Genomic DNA, 21020 nt, shown 5'->3' with positions numbered 1-21020 from the left:
TTTCAACTGGTCTTGGATCTATGTGACTCTTGACCCACTGGCCGGTGATCCTCCTGAATCCCACTTCAGCTTCTTCATCATTGGCTTGAGTTTACATAAATCTGAAGAGGGCTCTGGTGGCTAGTATTGGACTTAAGTTGGACTGGGCTAGGATGACTTCTTGATATAAGATTATGTCTTAATATAAAGTTATTTCTTATACATCTGTGTTACTGGTTTTATTTCACTAGAAAAGCCAGTTTAACACAACCAGTGATCCAGAGAGACATTTCCTGCCCTTGTGAAATTTACATTTTAGAGATAGATGTTGAATGTGGCCACAAATTAGAGGGTGGCTGGTGGGGTGTCTATTTTCCTACTTCTGGAATTTGAGTTGACATTGTGCTTGCTTTGACAAACAGAATGGACTCTATGTCGTCTTATAAGATTTGCTTAAAATTTCTGCTTTTATCCCCTTGAGAAGTTTTTACCACCTTGTGAAGAACTGGAAATAGTGTGGGGGACCCATCTCATCTACTGCAGCTCCCAAGGCAGATTGCCACAAGGTAGGGTCTGGCATGCTTCCACCTGCCATTCTTCTTCACCCTGTTGTGATGCCAACTTTCCTCCCATCGTGAGAAATAATCAGAATACAATTTTTCTGTCTGGGCAGTTTCTGCTCTGCTATGTCTGCAGGCAGACTTTTCTTTAGCACGCAGCCATTTGGCCTGGACTCTACCGTGTTTGGGCAATGTTTTAAGTCTTCCAGGAGATGCCCAAAGGATATATCACTCAGCGGTAAGCCTCAGTCTGAGGGCATTCATCTTCATCTTCATGGGTTAACAAATCCAATTCCCCCAATTATGTGCTATGGTAGTTACATAACCTGTTGTTAAATTGGAGATTTAAGAGTAAAGGGGTGGAGTTGAGCCTGTCAATCAGGCTATTGACCTCGTTTGGAACCGCTAAGGAGATAAATAGTCCGCTGGAGGTGGGACACACACACACGCACGCACGCACGCACACACACACACACACACACACGCATCCCTGCAAGACATTCCTGTTGAGAAGACACGTGGAGCTACACTAGAGCCCTGGAGCTGAAGGAGGCACATGGAGACCCCTGCCAGGGCTGAGATGCTTCCACTGCCACTGGATCCTTTCTACTCACTGGCCTGTGATCTTTCTGCATTAGGCGTCATTGCACGTATTGCATGAGTCTGAAGAGGACTTTACAGATTGGTATCAGACATTTGGGTGAATATTGGACTTATGGATTTGCTCTGGACTAGGCTGGGATGTTTTCTCAATATTCAATTGCTCTTGTATATAAAGCGCTTTGTTTATACACATATGAGTGTCTATGGATTTGTTTCTCTAGTCTACCCAGACTAACACAAGTGCTTAGAGGCATCCCACTCCGCAATCCAGCATCCGCCCCCCAAACACTTAACTTTATCTGCTCTGTGGGATGGGAAGCCCATCTCTCTGTGTCATGCTCTGGTTTCTAGTTCTGTTGCTGCTGCTTCTTTGCCTCTCCTTTGGTGTCAAAGCTGTCTCCTGAATCAAGCAGGTTCACTGTGCATGGATCTCAGAGTCAAAGAATGCATCTATTTCTGTCTCTTTTCTTTTGTTAGTGAGATCCCTACTTGCTATTGGAAATGCATCATTTTATACTTGGTAGGATGATAATCACAATTAATTCTGTGAACAACCACTCACAATGGAATCCCTCTCAGTGTCTTCCCCATATTCTCTTATTCAGACTCATCAGGCAAAGGTTGCTTTGTGGGGGTTACAGAGATTATGATTGGAAGGGCCACATTCAATAATTCACTGTACTGCATCAGGTTTATTGTTCTTGAAAATAGAGAAGCACATGAAAAGAGAGCAGATGGCCCAGCTAAGCAGCATCCTTAAATTACCTGACAGACAAATCACAAAATCATGAGAAATTATACTAATTTTTAAAAACCATTCCATTTTCAGGAATGAATAATTGATGTAGGGGAAGATTATAGTTAGTTAAATAATCATGTACTTTATATTACAAATCAAATGTGCACTAAAAGGGAAAGAAATGTGATGTGTATAAAAGAGAAATTGATTCAGTTTAACAAGTAGGGAAGATTTCACTGAGGAGTAATATTTATGCTAACATCTGAAATGGAGTTAAAGTTAATAGGAAAAATACGGGGAAACATTCTAGAAAGTGTAAAGAGCATGTGCAATGACACTGTGGTATGGAAAAGGTAGTTTATTCAAGGCCTGGAAGAAAAACAGTTAGACTAGAGGGGTGAGGATGAGGAAAAGGCAGGGGACTACATCTCGTAGACCAGACTAATATTTTTGCCTTTTATCAAAGGAGCAATGAGAAAAATTTAGGCTGACATAGGGTCCCTGGTTGGTATGAATGGATAAGAGCTACTGACAAAAAGGTTGACAGCTCCAACCTACTCAGAAGTGTCTTTCAAGTAAGGTATGATGATGTGCTTCGAAAGGTGCAAAGGTGAAACTTAATGGAGGGCGGCTTTACTCTGTATTTCTGGGTTGCTGTGAGTTGGAACTGACTTGGTGGAAACTAACAGCAACAGGCTTAGAGTAAAGCTGATGTTAACATGAGTGCATTTGCATAGCAAAAAGTCATTATGACCATGTGTTGATTGTAGATGTATTAGGTTATGTATCCCCTCCCAAAGAAAAATGGGAAAAAACTCTCCTGGGTGGAGCTTTCATAGTATGCAGTTTTCCTGCTAGTTGAGCATCGAGCAACTCGCTCTGAGTTAGTGCACCCAGAGGCATCTCCTGGGAAGGTTCTCTCTGGTCACAATTAATTTTTTCATGAAAGCATTTTCACTTGAACCTTGTTTTATTGTGATGGCCAATTTAAGAAAACAGTGTGCGGCTGTGAAATTTTGTTTCCTGCTTGGGAAAAATGCCTCAGAAACTGTTGTGATTTTAAACACAGCTTATAAACACAGCGCTATGGGAAAAACTCAAGTGTACGAGTGGTTTTCTCATTTCAAAAAAGGTGATATTATGATTGATGACAAACCTCATTCTGGACATCCTTCAACTTACCAAATGGACGAAAATTTCAACAAAATGTATGCACTTGTTTTTGAAGACCAACTTCGAAATTTGTGCCTTGGGTTCTGACTGACCAGGAGATTGAGTGGAAACATTCTGTGCTTTAAAGATCAGCTCTGAAGTGACCCAGAAGTTTTTCCAAGGTCATTACTGGTGACGAGACATGGTGCTGTTCTTATGACCCCAAAAGCAAACATCAATCAAGCCAGTGGGAGATGCCATCGTCACCTTGCCCGCCCAAAATTTTTGTCAAGTGAAATCAAAGATCAAGATGATGCTCATTTGTTTTTTTGATGTGAGGGGGATAGTGCATTTGGAGTTTGTTCCACCAGGTCAGACGCTTAATCAAGCTTTCTAGTTACAGGCTCTCAAAAGATTGCACAATAGTGTGTGACAAAAGGCCTGATTCGTGGCAGATGAGGAATTGGTTTTGCCACCACAGCAATGTACCTGCTCATGCAGCCATCCCAGTGTATGATAAGGTATTTTGTGTGTGTGTGTGTGTGTGTGTGTGTGTGTGTGTGTAGAATACATTGCTTTGAAAAACAAATTCTGGATGCCAAGGGCTCAAATAGAACGTAAATGTTTAGAAAATGAAGATAGCAACATATGTACAAATATGCTTGATACAATTGATGTATGGAATGTTATGAGTTCTAAGAGCCCCAATAAGATGATTAAAAATATGCAGTTATATTTCAGATGAGAACATTATATGTATTTTTACCAAATATATGTTTTATGAAGAAATTTCTAAATTCACATGTGAACTTAAAATTTTATGATTAAATCAAACTTCTGAAACTTAAAGTATCCATGCAAATGATCACTATTCCCATGCAATGAAGCCCCTTTTATAAGAGCAATTACTATTTTTCTAATTGTAATGTTACTGAGTTGCTCAATGAGAATGCAAAACATTTCATGTCCCAATTTTCATTTGTTACTAGTCTTATTTGCTTTTCCCATTCTCATTGTGTAAATTTTGAGCTTCTCAGGTTAATCTTTACATTCCCCTTGGTGCTAATCAATGAAATTCTGATACTAGTATTAAGACTGTCAGGGCTTCCAACTGCTGATGAAAATCTCAGCAAAATAAGGATAAAATATTTCCTTCTCCTCTATATCCACATACATGCAAGTATAATTTTTGTTTTGTCATAAAACTGTATTAACAAATATTAGTTCTAATACAGAACAAATTCAATTTTGGGGGTACATATGTATGTATACATGTATGTATGTGTATACCTGATATATCACATATAAGCCTGATATAAATTTATATTAAAAATGGCTTATTCAGTTGTAGAAGCAGTCAAGTTCAAACCTGGCCAGGTAGCAAGTCCATGGGTAAGATATCAAGTTTGATACTTCTCTGAATTATTTAGTTGTGGGGACTGATAACAACAGATCCATCGTGGATTGATTACATTATATTAGGTTACAATGTGGGGGATTATTAGGACTCAACTACTGAATGTCTGAAGGATTACTAGGTCCAGCCAAGTTGACAAGCAAACAAACAAACAAACAAACCCAATGATCACAGCCTGGCATCAAGACTGAATAATAAGGATTGGTAATAGGAGAGTAATACCTTCCTGATTCTTGGTTCCTGGGTCCCTCACCTTTACCTTTCCCACAATTGTAAATAAGCATTCAGTTAACTTTTCTTTTTTTTAATATGCCAGATTCTGACTATGCGATGGATAAACTTGCAAAGGAGACAAAGAAGGAGCAGCCAGCGAGGTAAGAGACAAATAAGGGTATTTTGTAAGATGGAAATCGAAGAAGGGAGACATTTAAGAAGCAAGGTGTGGTCCTAGATTGAATGATGCTGAGAACTAAAGTGAGGTGACTGAAAAGGTATATGTCGTCTTTAGCAACTGAGAGTTCATTTCAGTGACCCTTGGAAGAGTTGGAAAGATCAGTGGTGAAACGATGGATGTCTTTGAGCAGACGTATCAAAACATTTCCACTGACCCCACTGGCCTTGGAGAATGATCAAGATATCTCACCACAAACCCAAGTGTCACTTCTTTTCATAACCCTCTGGCATTTTCTCATCCACTCTGTGTAAAACTTGGATGCTTCTCTTTTCTCATACTTCTGTTTGTCAGATGACGTATTGATTACCAACTTGAATTGGACAGAAGCCAGAGGGCAGGAAGAGCAAAGGGAGAAGGACATTGACTTCTTCCTTCAGGTGCCTTCTCTTCCTTGAAGCATTTTTTCAGTTCTTGTCTTATCTTGCAGGGACTTTCCACGTTCCCAGTAATAATCACTGTTGAGTTGATGACTCACGATGACCTCAGATAGGTCAGAGTAGACCTGTGCTTCATCAGGCTGATTTTTCAGAAGTATAATCCTAGTCATTTAATTATTCTGGGGTGTCTCAGAGTGGATTCAAGCCTCCAGCCTTTGGTTATCAGTGAGTGTGTTAACCTTTTGTACCACCCTTGGATGCTTGGCATAGATTGGCTACTTAATGAGAGTTTAGTCATTCACGAAAGGTCATCTCAGGGTATATATCCATGTACCAGGTGTTTCATTGCTATATTTTGTTCTAACAATTTATCAGGTTTCAATGACAAGTGGTAGCAGAAAAGATATGTTAAGAAAAAGAAAATGTTGGGGTTATTACTGATACCGAGAGCCTGGCTATCTGGTAACATTTCCTTACATTTCTTTGGATCACAGACACGGTCTCAGAAATAAACCAAACAAATCTTAGTGGTAAACTGTCATCCAGTAAAGAGAAAAGACAACTATATTAAGTGTCCTCATTCTCAATAAAGAATAGGCCTTCATTCTTCAAGTCTCAGAATTTTAGATAACCAGTTATAAAATTAATTGGAAATAGGAAGGGCAGAGATGCAGTAGCATCTATGATGACTGATAGTGAAGTTAGAAGAACTATGACAGCCACTAAGCCACAGGAAGATGGCTGTACATTCCCTAGTAGTGTATAAAGGCACCTCCACAGCATATGTTATATATAACATTAACTGATGCTTACAATGTGAATACTCAAATCATCAAGAAAAGTAATCTTTTACTTTTTCTTTTCCCAATGTTTTCTGTTCAGGAATATACAGTATCAAAAGAATATATAGTATCATTTTAAAAAGAATTTTTCATAATAATGACGAAAATAAAGCTTGCCTAAAGGAATAAACTTTAGTTGGCTATATGGAGATGGAATTATATAGCAATACTACTTTGAGAAAAATCATAACTTTCTGACTTCTTTTTCATTAGAAGGGTATTAAGACATCTAAATTTCTATCCTTTTATTATTCAGAAATGCTAATCAGCAAACACAGTAAACCTTGTCTCAGAAAACATTGAAAAACTGATAAACCTGAATCCCTTAAGTAGGTAGTTCTGAGAAGTCTTTCCTAGAGAATGCAAATGAACCAAGAAGAAAGCTTTCCAGATATTTTATCCTTTCATTGTGGAAATGCTGAATCCAACCCAGTACTACATCATGTCATTCATGGGGTTTTCTTAAATTCCTTAAACCCTGAGAGCCTATCTAACAACCCAATCCTGTATTTTACACTTGGGGAAATTGTATAATAATATTCAGAGTTATAGTAGTTCACGAGTAAAAGCATTTATTGGGGGAATTATAGAGGTTCAAAATGAATAGAAGATTTAAAATTTACTTACAGGTTCTAGAGATATTCAGAAGGACACAGTGCATCAGAGGCAGAGAGACACATTTGCTCAGAGACTACACATTTCAAATTCTATCCTCAATCAACCACAAAATGAAAACAATTACCTTCTAAGGGCAGGCTGCTTCTGTTTTGTATGTTCAGAGTTCTCATGTAAAAAAGGAAGTAACAGAAAAAATTTGAAACCTTCCAATGGGAATCTCCCTCTGAAAGTGCCAGACTGCAGAGAACAGAATCAGAGATTTATTTTGCTTTATAATTGTACACGTGGTGAGACTTTTGTTGAACATGTAGACAAATGTAACTTAGTTAGCTAATGAAGCAGAAACACTTCTTAAGTTAGTCTGATATTTCAATGTGTGTGCAGTGACCCATGTTACCTATACTTTTATATGGATTGTTTAGCCAAAACTTTTATTTCTTCTGTTACATTGATTACGCTTATGCTCCCTTGACCAGTGCTATTTTATCTTCCTTCCCCCTAAATGGAAACATTTCACAAAATTTGGCTCTAAATAATCTGCTATTTTCTTTCCATGTGGTGCAGTGAAAACCTCATTCAGGAGAACGCTCTGCAACTCTCCCCTTGATATAGGCAAGACACACCATTTTCAAGTCCCTGTTGAGCCATAAATAAGCAAACCAAGCTTCCTGGTGTTGGGTCCATTATGACTCATAATGACCCTATAGTTATCACTTAGAACAGTCATTCAGATGTTTTTAAAGCTTTTAAAAATTGATAACTGTGGCTTTATTTTACTTATACAAAGAAGAGTGATTCAGGTTCTTAAGTGAGTAACAAGTTTTCATGAATTGGAAGGAAGTTCAAAGGAACAGTAAATTAATATGCATTTGTAGAAAATTGAGTCACATTTCCCCCCTCAAATTTAAGTTATAATATTCTCTTTAGGAGTTATGAAGTGCCTAAATTACAGGATCTTTGCTTTATTAGCACCCTCATTTTAAATTAATTGATTAAATTGGGATGTAGTGCGCATCAATACAATCCAACAGTTCAGTCACACTAAGGAGGGCTGTGCGATCGTGAGTACAATCGATTTCAGAACATTGTCTTCTTTCTCACACTTGTTGTTCGTCCATTTCCCCTCACCTCCCATGCCATTTGCCTAGGTACTGGTTAATCCAGTTACGAACTCTTTAGGACTTACCTATCCTACATTTCATATATTGAAGAAATGGAGCTAAACAAAATCAGGAAAGAAACAAATGAATGAACAGAAAAACTCTAACAACAGCGACAAACTAAAACAGAGAAAAACCTCCGTTGAAGAGAAAGCATAAAGTATTAAAAACTGGAACAAATTCAGAAGAGATCAAAAGGGAGGTCAAATGACAAGGTGTTTCTTCTTAACCTGTGCCTGCCATTCTAGACTTTACAACACTCTGTCTGATAACAATGCTATTCGTATTTCTGGGCTATCGTCAGAGGCTAACTCCTTATGGGGACCTTGCAAACGAATTTTGGGCTTCCACTGTCCTCCATAGCCTTCTGCAAACTGGGTGCTTAGAATTTAAGCTCTGATACAATTCGTCCTCCCTATTTAGATTTTATTATTTATAATCCAGATCATATAAGCTCATGTGTATCTTCCAAGTAGACTTAGTTGGTGCCTTGCTGAGATATCTGCTTGTTTTGAAACAAATGTTTAGGCACTGGTCATTTTGATAAACACCATCTAATTTCTTCAACATTTTTTGCTGTAGCACCTGTGGCAGTTAGATTTTATGTCAACTTGAATTTATATGAAAGTGTAGGGCGGTATCCAACCTGCCTCTTTGGGGTGTGCCCTTATTAAAAGGGAGAAACTGGGAACTTCCCTCCCTATTTCTGTTCCTTCTACATGCTTGGACGACCTGCTTTCTGTGGGGGTCCCATGTGGGCCGCCTGACCCTGAGAGCTGTTAGTATACTGTCATGTTTCCACTAAATTGAATACATGTGAGTGGGCACCCACCAGTCTGTGATTTCCTACATCCTGCCTCACCTTTCTGCAACATCAACCAGCATCTGCGTGAGTCTGAAGAGGCCCCAGCTTGTATCAGACTTACCGACTGGAGTTGGACTAGGCTGGGATGCCTTCTTGATATAAACCTGCTTGTCACAGGATTTGTTTTTCTAGACAGCTCAGCCTAACACAGCACCCATATCTTTAGTGATCTCTTTATGAGGTGAAACTTGAATAGGGCCTTGTCATAGAGCTAATTGTTCTTAGAGTATGGCTTATATTAAGTTTGAAGTCAAAAGACTATTAAATATTTATGAATGCAGACTTCCTCATCATTCTCCTGTGAAGCACTTGGAGTCTAACCATCAATCTTGTGTTCATCTGCCTAATGTTTAACCCACTGTGCCATTAGGACCCCTTCTGTTGGACATAGATTCCTAGAAATGGAAGGGTTCTGAGGGATCTTTTACTTGAATCTTCTTCCCAAAGTAAACTTCCCTCCTAGGCCATTGCAAAGAGGTGACTATCGAACTTTTGCTTGAAGCCATGGAGTTTCAAAGAATTTAGAAGCTCAGTCTATTACAAATGGTGTGATTTACCTTTCCTCAACCTTAATCTCCTCGTTGGACTCCGCACTGTAACAGCATCTACCTTACAGATTCACCTTAGCAATCAATTAGCATGTTTTAAGGCTGCAAAAAATATTACATTTTTTTGCCCTTCTTGTTTTCAGTTCTCATTATTTACAACTTTTAACTCCATTTAATCTTTCTGTGGATCACTTTCATTCCTCCTGCCAGGTTCTAAATTTCCTACCAACAGGGACTCTATCATTTATATTTTTATCCCATAAACCAGGGTTCTTCAGGAGATCTGGAGGCAAAAACCAACCAGCCAAAACTTTTTCAAGTCTTTAGTTAAGTGGATAAAATAGAGCCAAATATTGCTTTTGTTAAGTCTAAAGATAGAGAATTTAGTAGTTGTCCTTTCTATTTTTTTCAAGATCATTTTATTGGGGGCTAGTACACTCTTATCACAATCCATACATACACCTGCTGTGTCAAGCAAATTTGTACATTTGTTGCCAACATCATTCCCAAAACATTTTCTTTCTTCTTGAGCCCTTGGTATCAGCTCCTTGTTTTCCCCCTTCCTCCCTGTCTGCCTTCCTCACGAACCCTTGATAATTTATAAATTATTATTATTTTGTCATGTCTTACACTGTGCAACATCTCCCTTCACCCACATTTTTGTTGTTCATCCCCCAGGGAGGGGGTTATATGTAAATCCTTGTAATTATATGTAGATCCTTTCCCCCTTTCTACCCCACCTTCCTTCCATCCTCCAGGTACTACCACTCACACCACTGGTCCTGAGGGGTTCATCTGTCCTAGATTTCCAGTTCCTATCTGTACCAGTGTACATCCTCTCATCTAACCAGATTTGTAAGGTAGAATTGGGATCATGACAATTGTGAGGAGGAGGCATTTAAGAACTAGAGGAAAGTTGTATGTTTCATCGTTGCTACACTGCACTGACTGGCTCGTCTACTCCCCATGACCCTTTTTAAAGAGGATTTCCAGTTAACTACAGATGGGTTTGGGTCCCTACTCCTTACCCCCCTCCTTCACATCAATATGATTTTTTTGTTCTGGGTTGTTGATGCCTGATACTGGGTCCTATCAACACCTCATGATCACACAGGCTGGTGTGCTTCTTCCATGTAGGCTTTGTTGCTAGATGGCCACTAGTTTACCCTCAAACCTTTAAGACCCCAAATGCTATATCTTTTGATATCTGGGCACCATCAGCTTTCTTCACCACATTTGCTTATGCACCTGCTTTGTTTTCAGTGATTGTGCTGGGAAGGTGAGCATCATGGAATGCCAGTTAAATAGAACAAAATGTTCTTGCATTGAGGGAGTATTTGAGTGGAGGCCCAATGTCCATTTGCTACCTTAATATTAAACCTATAAATATATACACATAGATTTATTTCTCCATAATCATATGTAAATATATATATACATATGTACATGACTATATTTAGACCTCTATAAATGCCCTTTGCCTCCTAGTTCTTTCCTCTTTTTCCTTTATTTTCCTCTTGTCCCACTATCATGCTCAGCCTTCATTTGGGTTTCAGTAATTCCTCTTGGTTATATTGCCTTTGATCAAGCCTTACCAGGCCTTCTACACAATCCTCACTACCAATTTTGGACCAGTTGTTGTTCCCTTGTCCCTGGGTTTGTTAACACCACTTCCTTTCCCCACCTCCCCCTCTCCCATGTCCACCTGGAACTGTTGGTCCTGTTATCTTCTCCTCCAGATTGTTTATCTAGTCTATCTTATCTACAAAGACATGTAGAGATCGTAATCTGCACAAAACAAGACAGAACAACACAAAGTGATAAAAGCAAACAAAACAACCACTACCTCAACACAAAACCAATGACCAAAAAAAAAGCCTGTAAATAGTTCAAGGTCTGTTTGTTGACCTTTAAGAGTGTTTTCAGGTTGAGTCTGATGTGGTGGCATACTATGGCCCCCGAAGTCCACTTTTGGTATTCCCTCAAGACTTCCTTTCTCTGCTCCCCTTGCTGTTCTGTTGCACGCCCTTAGTGTTTGCCTCGGTGTGGTGGGGTCAGATTGGTGCAATTCCCACACTGTGTCTCCAGTGTTGTCCCATGTCGGGCTATGGGTCAGTGAGGGATGCGTGTCTTGTAGTGGGGCTGGCCATATTGTCCTCTCTGTGCATTGGCTGCTCTGAGCAGGGATATTGTCCTCAAGGCTTGGTAGGCCAGGATGTGCTCCACTATCTCTTCTTCCCCCTTCATTTGCTCCCATGTGCTCTGATCAGACATGTCCCTTTTCCTGAGCTATAGCTTCAGTGCTGACCTCTAATAAAAATTCTTCTGGGGGGTGTAGGGGCAGTTTTCTATGTAGTTGGGATTGGGGCCCCTCAGACATCTCTACTGGTTCCCTGCTTCATGTCAGTATGTTGCATTCACACCTTGGAGCACTGGGTTGAAGTCTGGTATCCCTTTACCTGTGGAGATATAAACAATATCCTCCCCTTGTGTGGGTTAGTGCTCTGTTCCCCTGCTATCCATTTCTCTCTCTTTTATTCTTTTCCCCCCTCCTTTTTCATTGGATACCTTATGTACCCCTGAATTTGGTCTGGCCCCTGCCATACTACCTGGACCTCACCCCAGGAATGTTTGTATACAGTAGTTTTTCCCTATGCCCCTTTTGCATTTAAAACTCATGTTGTACTCTTCCTTTTGTGCTTGTCTTATTTCACTTAGCATAATCTCCTCCAGTTCTTATGGCACGGTGGTCAGAGAGAGAGGTCTGTATGATGTCAATGTGGTTAAATTTATTCAGATTTGCCTTATGTCCCAGCATGTGGTCTGTCTTCAAATATGTGACATGAGGGCTTGAAAAGAATGCAATTTTTTTGTATCTGGATGAAGAGCTCTGTAAATATGTATCAGATCAAATTATCTAATTGTAGCGTTTAGATCTCTAGACTCCTTGTTGAGTTTCTTTCCCTATGATCTATCTTTCTCAGAGACTGGTGTTTTGAAGTCACCTATAATTGTCAAAGCTGTGATTGCTTTTTTTCATTTTTTTGGAGTGTTTGGTTGACGTATTCAGTGGGTCTCTCGTTTGCGGCATATATGTTTAAAATGCATATTAGTTCTTTGTTTACTGTTTCCTTGAGCATTATATAGTGTCCCTCCTTATCTCTTTTTTATGGTTTGCAGTTTGAGGTTAATTTTTTTTCCGCGATTAGGATTGCAATCCCTGTTTTTTTGAATTACTCTTTGCTTGGTGTGTGTTTCTCTAGCCTTTGATTCTCAGCCTATTTTTTGTCTTTAGTCTTGAGATGTGTCTCCTGTAGAGATCAGATTGCTGGGTTGTGTTTTCTAAGTCAGTCTGCTAGCCTCAGTGTTTTAATGCCATTGATATTAAGGGTATTACCTCCATCTGCGGACTGTGTGATGTCATCTTATACCTTTTGTTTTGGTTGTTTTCTTACCTCCCTTTCTTATCGGTGGAATTGTGTGTGCGTGTGTGTGTGTGTATGTGTGTGTGGTTCATTCTTGACTCTTTCAACCCTTAAGCCAATGCTCTCTTGGGGGATGTTTTCTCTTTGTTGCCCTCTGGGTGGGGTTGTTCTATGTGGTAGTCTCTTCTTTGTGTTCTGTGAGTGCTATTCTTCTGCCCATACTGGGTTGGGAAAGATCTTGGTAGGGCTTAGTTTCTTCTAACATATTCTTTGAGTTTTTCCTTGTCCGGGAAGACTCTTACTTCTCCAACTATCTTGATAGATAATTTAGCTGGACACAGTATTCTTGGATTTGTGTTATTTTCCTTCAATATTGTGGAATATGTTATCCTACCCTCTCCTCTTCTTCATAATGTCCTCTGATAGGTGTGAGCATATTCTTATTAGAGAAACTTTATATATGATTGATTGTCTTTTCCTAGTTGGTCTCATTATTTTCTCCTTTTCCTCAAAGTTGGATAGTTTAACTATTATGTGCCTTGGTGACTTCTTCTTAGAATCTAGTGCAGCTGGTGTTCTTTCAGCCTCCAGAGTGGTTGCCTGTTTATCATTCATTAAGCTGTAGAAGTTTTTCTCCAAGAATTCTCTCACTATTGTTGCAGATGACTTCTTCCTCCTATAATCCAATGATTCTGATGCTATTATTCATAACATCAGACATAGCTGTTAGGTTTTCTTCAGCTTCTCTGATGGCCCTATTATATCCCCCCCCCGCCCCCCATCATTTGATAAAGTCTGCTTGGCTGTCCTTTAGGCCACTGATGTGGTTCTCTGGTCAATTGGCGAAGTCTGTGAGTCTGCTATTGGTTTTTGTTATCTTTTCCTTAAGCTCTGTATTTCCCTTTGGTGCATTGTCTTTATCTCCTCTATCATTTTATCTTTTTTCTGTATTGTTTCCTTCATATCCTGTATAACTCCCAGCTTCATTCTGAATATTTTTTTATGTAGCAGATCCATGTCTGCATCTTCTATGCACGTCTTTAGGTTCAGGACATCTTCTGCCATTGCCTTTTGTTTCTCCTGTTTTTTTCATTGAGGTCATTTGGGCTGATTGCTGTTTGCGTTTTAGAGAAGCCAGGTACCATTTTCCAGGGAGTCAAATAGGACTGGATATTTCTGGGAGACGCGTAGGGGGAGAATGGGGGAATGCTTATTCTAACTGCCTGCAATTAATTTCACAATGGAATTGGCCTATCACTTTATTCTCCTGTGACTTCACTCTTTCCCTAGTCAACCAGTATTCTGTTATTTGGAGGGCAAGTTGGAGGGTCCTTTCAGGGGATGCTGGTTGGGTTGTTGTGGACCCATGAGGATGGTGCTGTACTGGGTAATCTCACAAGAAGCCATATGGTGTGGTTCATGGCAACTTGGGGCTTCGTAGAGGGCATTTGTGGTTGCCTGCTGCAATCGGAGTGCCACAGAAGGCTGGTGGGCTGCCCTTTTTGGCGTAGAGCACCACAAATGGTGGGCGGAATTGCCCTGGTCAGGTGTGAAGGTTGGGCAGAGTTTCCTGCATCAGGACAGAATGTTGGTTGAACTGCCTTAGGTCTTGTGAGGCACTATGGCAAGCAAGAGGAAGTTCTCTCAGTCATGTGGGACCACAGATTACGGGGAGGAGCTCCCCTAGCTACACAGACAGGATTTCCCCAGGAAGAAGGTGGGCAGTTTTCCCCAGGCACGTGTTAAGCACTGCAGAGGGTGGGCGGGCAGAATTTTCATGGGATGAAGATGGGTTGGATTTCCCCCTGGAAGAAGTTGGGAGGGATATCTCTTGGTAGAGGGTGGGCAGGCTTTCCCCAGCCTCAGGTTATGCCATAGAAGTTTGGGCTTTCACAGGTGGGTTGGGGTCAGGCATCAATGCCTTAGGCTAAGGGGAGTGGTTTGGAGGTAAGCAGTGATATGTGAGAGAAAGGAGAAGAGAAAAATAGAAAAAAGAAAAAGAGAAATAAGCAAGCAAACAAACAAACAAACAATAAACTAAGCCCGTTGAGACTGTGGGGGGACAGAAAGAAGAGAGGGAAAAAAAAGTGACAAGGTAGTGAGGCCGATCCCTGACCCTGGGACTGAATGGGTTTAATCTCTGCCACAAGGCAGCAGCAAGCCATGGCTGTGTTGAGATAAAGTCCCTGCTCTGGCTCCAAATGATCCTGGCTCTGGCTGAAACAGTGGTAGGGTTAAGGTTAAACCTTAGTCGGCCTCCACTGTGGTAATCCCAAAGCCCCTAGCTCCCCCAAATCTAGTCGATCTGTGCCTACTTATCTTTATGATATGCTCCTCCTGCATGCAACCCAGCAGTGTGAAATTTCCCTCTTAGTAACTCTCCTGTGTTGATTTCTGTGGAGTCCCTCTGGTATGTGTTAGTCACCATATTCCTGGAATTCTCAGTAACTGTAATTTCTTAGAGTAATATTTAAAAAAATAAGGTGGCACTGATGGGTAAACACCTGTTAACCACAAGGTCTTTCGTTCAAACCCACTATCTGCTCTTTGGGAGAAAGAGGAGGTTGTCTACTCCAATAATGATTTACAGCCTCAGATATCCTATGTAGGGCCACTGTGAGTTGAATTAGAGGGTTCATGGTGGCATACTAGTTATGAGGTGGCCTGTGATCAATAAGGTCAGTGGTTGCTCTACTCTGGTAAAGAGTTTGTCTCAGAAACTAACTTTGGCAGTTCTATCCTGCTCTATAGGGTCTCTATGAATCAGGATCCATTCAGTGGAAGTGAGTGAGATGAGTTGAATTGGTTTAATGGCAGTGGGCTAGCTAGGATTAAACAAAACAAAACTTTAATTAGCTTAAGGCAAATTTCTATTTTTTTTGCTAGGTTAAATTTTAAATGATATTGAGTTTAGGTGGTTGTTGCTTTCAAGTTTTTATCTTTAGTGGAAAAATAAAGAAGTAATAATCTTTTGCCAGACCCATCAAAGAGAGAAAGAAAATTCTCTGGGGTTACACATGAATTTTCATCATGGTGACTTGAATATAATTGGCTCCAATCTGTGTCATCAGACCACTAGACTTTTTGATGAAGACTGAATGCCGGTGAAGAAGTCCTGATGGCACTGTGGTTAAGTACTTGGCTACGAACCAGAGCCAACAGTTCAAACCTACATGGTGTGACACTGTTTTATGGCTTTGGATGCTCTACAGGGAAATTATGCTCTGGAATCATGTATCCTCTCCCCGCCCCCCAACCACTGTGTGTGGTTGGGGGTGTATATGTTTCTTTTTGTTTTTCTGTTAACAACCACTGGAGGCCAGGGATGAGAAGTAAAAAAGAATAAGGAATTAAAACCAGCCTATTTTAAAGTGTTCACTGTCGCCAGTTAAAACTTGATTGGAATATTGGAGAGTAAGAAAATAAAAGTAAAAACCGACAGTTAAAAATATACTTAGGAATTACCTGTGTACCGTATTTTAATATTATGTAATTAGTTCTTATTCATTAGCAAAATTATTTGAGTTGTAGCTACTAACAACATTTAAAAAGCAGGGGATAAAAATATTACAATGACCACTTCTCTGTGGGAAGATAAAAATCTGTTTGAGGGGAAGTGCCTATGTATAAAAAATATTTTACAGTTTGATTAAAGCTTAAACTTAGATGCAGAATTTAACATGAAGAAAAGTGAGCTGACAGAAAATAAGTATTGGGGGGATTCAGTACCTTTGAGAAATATGAGATGAATTTTCTGAGGTCCGTGTTTACCCTTTTCAAATTAAAAAAGTAACCATTAGAAACCGGTCTAATCACAAGGCACTAAAAACTAATTATGGCACTGTCTTTTTTGACCTTGTGTTAGTACAAGATGTTGTTTATGAGGATTGCTTTGTGGATGATAAATAGAATTTAAAAATCTAAGTGTTCTTTCAAATATTCTTTGCCTTATCTATGAAAACATGTTCCACAAAAATAGATTAATGCATGTTTTAATTTATACATATTTTAAAATTTAGCATTTTAGAGGTTTGTTTAATAAAAAATCACTGAACACACAGAGATAACTTGAAAATATTAATTATTTTTCATTTGACTGACTTTGTTTAATAATATGTGTAGTGAAGTGCACAGCACTTCAGTGGTGTCCACATGTACGAACCAGGGACATGGATGGCATTCTTTGAGGGGTTCAACCATTTTCATCCTTCTTTTCTGAATGGTTCCTACTCATTAACATAAACGCACTACCCTAAAATTTCTATGTACACTTCCCAGTTGGTATTGTCAGATCTCATGTAACTGGATCGTGAAGGAGCACAATGCATAAGGCAGACATTCTATACAAGTCAAGCTAAGCTATTGGTAAATCTTAAGATTTCCGGGGATATCTTTGGTTTTATGTATAAAAATTCTCTCACAGAAACAGTTTCAGAATTAATTTATCTTGTTTAGCTCCAGAAATCTATAGTCCATGAAACATTGCGATTCAGCTCTGCATTTCTCCTGTTTCGACCAGGATTCTTCTACGGAATCTTTGAATAAACTGGTTTATCTTATCGGATAAATACCAATAACTTACTCAATACCTTGATTTCTGTAGACCAGGGGTGTCAAACTGGTGGCCCGCAGGCCGCATGCAAGCCCAGAGGTAATTTTTTTGTGGCCCGCGATGCTCTGAAATAAAATGAAAATAGAAAAAATTGTTAAGAAGAAAATAGCGCTTAGGGGAGATAGAGGCAATACCGTACATACAATTCCCTCATTAACTCTTTAGTTACTGAAGACAAGTGTACATGTGGCCCAGTGCCTTTCCTGGGGGCCTGTGGACATGTCAGTTCCGGATGTTTGGAAGCGATATGTCTGCCACTCTCAGTGTCACGTAATGTACACAGATCCTAATAGCGAAAAGGTTAAAAAGAGCACTCTGGGTTGTGCTGTCATGAATCATACCTAGCGGCAGCGCTAGTTAACATTTTAGAGAGAAGCCATGACGATTGTGCATCACGTTTGTCAACTGACCAACATTTTGTTTTTTATTAGTTACTTTGTTATATTTTCTGGTCACAACATAAGAGATAAGTGGAAACTAGTAGGAATTAAGCACTGGCAAGTTTCAGATAAAAAAAGAATAGTTTTATAAATACATTAAATAAAATCAATGTTTTTAAAAAAGCAATTATATAGTGTTTTAATGATCCTATCCATATTCCTGAACCTCACTTCAAAATATAAATTTAACAACATTTGTAAATGTGATGTGGTCGCGTGAATCTTGCCTGTTGCACTAAATGGTCCATGTTTATAATTGAGTTTAACCCCCTGACAAAGAGTTGAAAAGCCATTATATCAATACCACACATCAACACTAAAAAAAAATCATCATATGGAAATCAGCACAAATAATATGTTTACTTTTCAAAAACCATTGGTCACTCAGTCTCTCTCTCTATATATATAAATATATATATATGTGTGTGTGTATATATATATATATATATACATGTATGTGTGTATGTATGAATACTCTTAATGGGTCAGGTGCTGTTTAAGTCACCTTTGATTTAGTTGCATTCAGTATAACAAAGAAACAAACAAGACACTAAGGTAGGAATTTTAGTTCCACACACAATGTATTTTGTTTCCAGAGAATGGTGCCTGTCATCTTCCTTCCATGGAACTGGCTCATGCGTTTGGACCTAAATCACAGTGATCATCAGCCCAACACCTCATGTGTACTACCATAAAGGCTTCTTTATATGGCTAATATTACTGTATTTGAAAATTTAGTACTATGGTCAGTTATCTACTGAAAACATGAAGTTTTTATTTGTTCCTTCTTTCCTTCCTTCTCTTTTACTCTCTCTCCATTAAAACACAACCACTTATTTTTATTTTTTCCCACAAGAATGTGTGATACTCTTAATTTTAATTGTTGGATGTAAAAGGACTAAACACAACCTTTGAAGTATATATGAAGGTGCTTTAAAATGTTTGTAGAACATGGAATTTCTCTATGAATTCTTTGAAGCACCTTCTTGTATGTCACATCAATGAAATACTAGCAGTTATTGTTGCTACTGGGAGCCCTGATGGCTGGGTTTCCCATTGGTCGTTTAAAAACTAGGTCAACCATTCAAAAACACCAGCCACTCTGGTGGAAAGAAAAACTTTATTATAATACTTTTTTAAACACAAAAATTGAAGTGTAAGAATTGATTGATCACTTTTGAAATTTTATTTGAACAGAAAACCAAAAATTAAAGTCGCTGCTATCGAGTTGATTCCAACTCACAATCCTGTAGGGCAGGGTAGCACTGCCCCTGTGGGTTTCCCAGACTATAACTCTTTTTACATTCCTTACTCTTTTTTACTGTTTATCTGTACAACAGCATATGCTAACCAATGATAGTAATGTTCAGTCCATCCAGAGGTGTAAAAATTAGATGGAACTATGCTTGTAATATTTATCCATTTCATAAAACTCATTATACTTTTGACTACATACTACATTTGTATTCCCTTGCATTTCTTACTTAAGTAAATAAACCTATAAGGTAAAGAGAAAAATTGGCAAACAACCAGGAAGTGGTACGCTGTTACTTGTGTTATGCCCTAAGCTCCCATCAGGTATTTTTTAAAATGTATTCTCTCATTTTTTAAATTCAGGACTTTTATTGGGGGCACTTGCATCTTTTATCACAATCCACACAATCACTTGTTGTGTTAAGCACATTTGTACACATGCTTCCATCATCAGTTTCAAAGCGTCTTTTTTCTACTTGAGCCCTTGATAACAGCTCCTCATTTTCCCCCTCCCTCCACCACCTGCCCCCCTCATGAACCCTTGATAAGCTAAGGATTATTATTTTCATATCTTACATTATTCCTGTTACCCTTCACCCACTTTTCTGTTGTTCAGCTCCTTGGGAGGAGGTTATATGTTGATTCTTGTGATCAATTCTCCCTTTATGCCCCCTACCTTCCCCTTCCCCTCCTGGTATCTTTGCTCTCATTGTTGACTCTGAGGGGTTTATCTATCCTGGATTCCCTGTGTTGCGAGCTCTTATCTGTACCAGTGTACATGCTTTGGTCTAGCTGGATTTGTAAGGTAGAATTGAGGTCATGATAGTGAGGGGAGCGGGGGGAGGAAACATTAAAGAACTAGAGGAAAGTTTGGTGTTTCATCAGTGCTATACGGCATCCTGACTGGCTTGTCTCTTCCTTGTGACCCTTCTGTAAGGGATGTCTAATTGCCTACAGATGGTCTTTGGGTCTCCACTCCGCACTCCCCTTCATTCACATCAATATGATTTTTTTTCTGGGTCTTTGGTACCTGATACTGGATCCCATCAACACCTCATGATCACACAGGCTTGTGTGCTTCTTCCATGTGAGCTCTGTTGTTTCTCAGCCAGATGGCTGCTTGTTTACCTTCAAATCTTTAAGACGTCAGGTGCTATCTCTTTGGATAGTGAGACACCATAAGCTTTCTTCATCACAGTTACTTATGCATCCATTTTGTCTTCATTGCTCGTGTCAGCCAAGGTGAGCATCACAGAATGTTGGATTATTAGAACAAAGTGTTCTTGTGTTGTGGGAGTACTTTTGTGGAGGCCCAATGTCTGTCTGCTGCCTTAATACTAAACTAAGAAATATATGCACTTAGATCTATTTCCCTATTGTTATTTATAATTATATTTACATATGTACATGCCTGTATTTATACCTCTATAAAGGTCCTTTCCCTCCTAGTTCTTTCCTCTATTTCATTTTACTTTCCTCTCGCCCCACTATCATTTTTGGCCTTCATTTGGTTTCATTGATTGCTCTTGGCTACATTGCCCTTGATCAAGCCCCATCAGGCATCCCATGCTCTCCTTGCCATTGATTTTAGATCACTTGTTGTTCCATTGTCCCTGGATTTGTTGACACTCTCCTTTCTTTCCCCTACCTCCTCCTCCCCCATGCCCCACCCTCCCCAACCATTGGTCCCGTTGTTTTCTCCCCCGAATTGTTTATCCCACCTATTTTATCTAGATAGACATCCAGAGATAGTAATAAGCATAAAAGCAAGACAGAGCTAAAACAACAACAGCAAAAGAAAAGAAAACAACAACAAGAAACAATGACAAAAAATAGAGAAAAGCATAAAAATAGTACTAGGTTTGTTTGTTAATCTTTAGGAGTGTTTTCTGGTCCCCAATGTCTATTTTTGGAATTCCCCAGGGACTTCATTGCTTTGCTCCGCTTGCTGCTCTGTTGCACACCCTTAGTGTTT

The 21020-nt window shown here is 39.3% G+C and overlaps 1 long non-coding RNA gene across 1 annotated transcript in view; it reads left to right on the top strand.

Annotated features, from left to right (window-relative positions):
- The first annotated feature begins 3446 nt into the window (after positions 1-3446).
- Positions 3447-21020, top strand: part of LOC142452842 (uncharacterized) — a 66557-nt gene continuing 48983 nt past the window's right edge. Inside the window, exons 1-2 of the long non-coding RNA XR_012785347.1 lie at positions 3447-3554; positions 4767-4824. This is a non-coding gene — a long non-coding RNA (uncharacterized LOC142452842). The remainder of the gene's footprint in view (positions 3555-4766; positions 4825-21020) is intronic.

The sequence above is a fragment of the Tenrec ecaudatus genome, chromosome 7, assembly GCF_050624435.1.
Source record: "Tenrec ecaudatus isolate mTenEca1 chromosome 7, mTenEca1.hap1, whole genome shotgun sequence".
In the NCBI taxonomy this organism is placed as follows: domain Eukaryota; kingdom Metazoa; phylum Chordata; class Mammalia; order Afrosoricida; family Tenrecidae; genus Tenrec; species Tenrec ecaudatus.
This window is presented reverse-complemented; position numbering and strand designations above follow the sequence as displayed.